Below are 3,634 nucleotides of genomic sequence, written 5' to 3'. Positions count from 1 at the left end.
TTCCAAAAAGGAACTGCAGGGCACAGATCATGACAGCCCCCCCCCCCACCCCCCCGAAAGGGATGCGTGACACCGTGAACGCAGGATGTTTGTTGATTATGTGGGGCGGAGGGGGGTAAGGCCGGAGGGCTAAGGGTACTGGTGGTGACAGCCTTGAGCAGAGACACATAAAATGTCGGGTGGATTTTGAGAGAATGAGGGAGCTTCAACTGAATAGAGGTGGGATTTAAGACTTTAGTGATCGGAAAAGTACCAATGTAGCGTGGCGTGAGCTTCCGTGATTTGGTCTGGAGAGAAAGGTCACGGGAGGAGAGCCAAACCATCTGACCCACCTTGTATACAGGCGTAGGGGAGCGACCGAGCCCTGACGTCCTTCCAAATGTAGTTGGAGTTGTGGGCCCACTGAAGTACTTCAGAGCGTGTGAAATTGGGGACGAAAAGCCAGTCTGGAAGTCCAGTCTTGGGATCCGGTTGGCGTTCTCTGAGCCCTTTTGACCACTTGTTCTAACTCCCACGTGGCAGCCCCAACAAAGGAGGAGAGAGGAAGAAACTTGAGGTCGTCTGCACAAATACTGTAGTTACACATTTAACAGCTGAATGAGGTGCAAACACTCAAATGATCCTCACATTAGAGCACATTTTCCATTTGTAGCTGTGTTGGGTTATTCACATGTGGTTTTAGTGGTTTTAATTGGTCCCCATTACGCATCAAAATGACAGAAAATACTCTTCCACCAACCCAAGCCGTGATTGTATAGTGGTTAGTACTCTGCGTTGTGGCCGCAACAAGCTCGGTTCAAATCCGGGTCACGGCAAGAGCGAACTCCTGCAGTTGCTTTTTGTGCAGTGCTGCTTGGACAGTGAAAATCCTCCACAGGGACTTGTAGAGGGCTCAAACCTTCCTGGGGCTAATGGTGCAATGGATAATACATCTGACTTTGGATCAGAAGATTCTAGTATCAACTCCTGGCTAACTCGTGTACAGCTTTGCATATTGTGTTAAACCCAATTCAGAGTGCTGCATTGCATATGTTCACTTTGTTTGTTTCCTTGTTTCCTTTCTTCAAATCACAAACGACCGTAGGAATTCCATTGATGTAGAAATAAGAAGAAAAGATGTTTGGCTCGATAACTGCTCAAAACACTTGGTCCACTCCAAAGAATTCTGACTTCAGTAATGCTTAAATAAATTCCATTATGACTTATCATTTGTAAATATTAAATTCTGCTTGTGAGTTGGTTACTTGGTGGGCTGGTCTGTCAATAAATCCATGTCCGCTTTTGGACACAACAGCCACTACAGTTTCCATAGTGTAGTGGTTATCACGTTCACCTAACACGCGAAAGGTCCCCGGTTCGAGACCGAGTGGAAACAGCTTTTCTTGCTTATCAGGCAGCTGTTGTACGTGGTGTGCTGGTGATGTTCTGCAGTGAAAGTTACCATAGCTTAGTTGTGTGCATGTGCCAAGCCAGCCAAGTTGATAGGAGAGGCAGGCAGGAGAGTACTTGGTGTATCTTCTGGCAGGAAAGGAGAGAAGGAGACTTGGTGGTGGAACCACACAGTACAGGAAAAAGCAAAAAGGTTAGCTAAGAAGAAGTGGGACACTGAGAGGACCGAGGGAGAGGTGAAAGGAATATATTGAGATGCTACACAGGGCAAAGGTAGAGGTGGCAAAGCCCAAACAAGAGGCATATGATCACATATATGGCAGGTTGGACACTAAAGGAGGAGAAAAGGATCAATCCAGGCTGGCCAGACAGTGGGATAGAGATGGGAAGGATGTGCAGCATCTTAGGGTGATTAAGGACATAGATGGAAATATGTTGACTGGTGCCAGCAGTGTGCGAGCTAGATGGAAAGAATACTTTGAGGAGTTGATGAATGAGGAAAATGAGAGGGAAGGAAGAGTAGAGGAGGCAACTGTGGTGGACCAGGAAGTGGGAATGATTAGTAAGGGGGAAGTTAGAAAGGCTTTAACGAGGATGAAAAATGGAAAGGCAGTTGGTCCTGATGACATTCCTGTGGAGGTATGGAAGCATCTAGGAGAGGTGGGTGTGGAGTTTTTGACCAGCTTGTTCATCAGAATTCTAGCGCGTGAGAAGATGCCTGAGGAATGGAGGAAAAGTGTGCTAGTGCGCATTTTTAAGAACAAGGGTGATGTGCAGAGCTGTGGGAACTATAGAGGAATATTGGTAGAAGGATAATGAGGATGGAGCTGCCAGGCAAGAGAGCTAGAGGAAGACCAAAGAGAAGGTTGATGGATGTCGTGAGGTAAGACATAAGGGCAGTTGGTGTTCGAGAGGAGAATGCAGGCGATAGGCTTACATGGAAAAGGATGACGCGCTGTGCCGACCCCTAAAGGGACAAGCCCAAAGGAAAAGAAGAAGAAGAAGGGCTTTGATCTTCATGCAAAAAATTTCCAATATTTTGCACTTGAAAAAATTTATTCATCATTTTGGAAAGAATCAGAGTTAGAGACACCAACACGTGTCCCATATGATCTGGCAGTCAGGATTAGTGGTTTTCACTGGTTTCCTACTCCAGGAATTGGAATGTAACCTGAATTCTTCTGTTTTGGCCTGATTACGAATGCTTGAAAGAAGGTGAATAATTTAAAAACAATAATTTGAACTCACACCACTATGTGTCTCGTATGGTTTTTACCCAAGTGGGCCAGGTTTGACACCCGGTATGGGAATGTTCCTTGAATCTCTTCTGAACTCTATTTTTTAGACTTCCATCCATCCATTTTCTGAGCCGCTTCTCCTCACTAGGGTCGCGGGCGTGCTGGAGCCTATCCCAGCTGTCATCGGGCAGGAGGCGGGGTACACCCTGAACTGGTTGCCAGCCAATCGCAGGGCACATAGGAACAAACAACCATTCGCACTCACAGTCATGCCTACGGGCAATTTAGAGTCTCCAATTCATGCATGTTTTTGGGATGTGGGAGGAAACCGGAGTACCCGGAGAAAACCCACGCCGGCACGGGGAGAACATGCAAACTCCACACAGGCGGGGCCGGGGATTGAACCCGGGTCCTCAGAACTGTGAGGCTGATGCTCTAACCAGTCGGCCACCGTGCCGCATTTTTTAGACTTGGTCACCTGAAAAATATTATGGGAGGGATCTTCACCCAGGGAACCAGTTCCGACTCCTAGAATGAGAGCGATTTTTTTACCCTGCATTCCACCCATTTGGCTTCAACATTCATGCAGAAAACGACCGATTGAACTTGGGGAAGCGTTCAATATTTTGGAAAAAAAAAACCAAACCAAAGGCGTTTCCCATATGGGCAAGCAGTCAGGATTCCTGGTTTTCACCCAGGAGGCCAGGGTCTGACTCCGTGAATGGGAATGTTCCCTGTTTTCCACCATTTGGGATTTGATCATGCAGAAAATTTCCAACATATGGCGCTTAGAAAAAAAAGCATGGAATTTTGGAAAGAATAAGTGGCAGAGAAACCAACACATGTACCATATGGTTTGGCAGTCTGGATTTCTTATATTTCAATAAAGATTTTAAACTTTCAACAAATTTGAAAAGCTGGCATATATAATTATGTTGCAAAACATGCCAGCTTTTCAACATGTCAGGATGGCAGAGCAGTCTCAGGTGCCAGACTCAAGGTTCAGC

At 46.3% G+C, this 3,634-nt stretch overlaps 1 non-coding gene across 1 annotated transcript; it reads left to right on the top strand.

The window, feature by feature from the left end:
- Positions 1-1,302: 1,302 nt before the first annotated feature.
- On the top strand, positions 1,303-1,375 carry trnav-aac (transfer RNA valine (anticodon AAC)). Its single transcript has one exon. It is a non-coding gene; the product is annotated as a tRNA-Val (tRNA).
- Positions 1,376-3,634: the final 2,259 nt, after the last annotated feature.

The sequence above is a fragment of the Phyllopteryx taeniolatus genome, unplaced genomic scaffold (assembly GCF_024500385.1).
Source record: "Phyllopteryx taeniolatus isolate TA_2022b unplaced genomic scaffold, UOR_Ptae_1.2 contig_33, whole genome shotgun sequence".
Lineage (NCBI taxonomy): Eukaryota > Metazoa > Chordata > Actinopteri > Syngnathiformes > Syngnathidae > Phyllopteryx > Phyllopteryx taeniolatus.
Note: the sequence above shows the minus strand (reverse complement) of the source record. Positions and strands in the feature narration are given on the sequence as shown.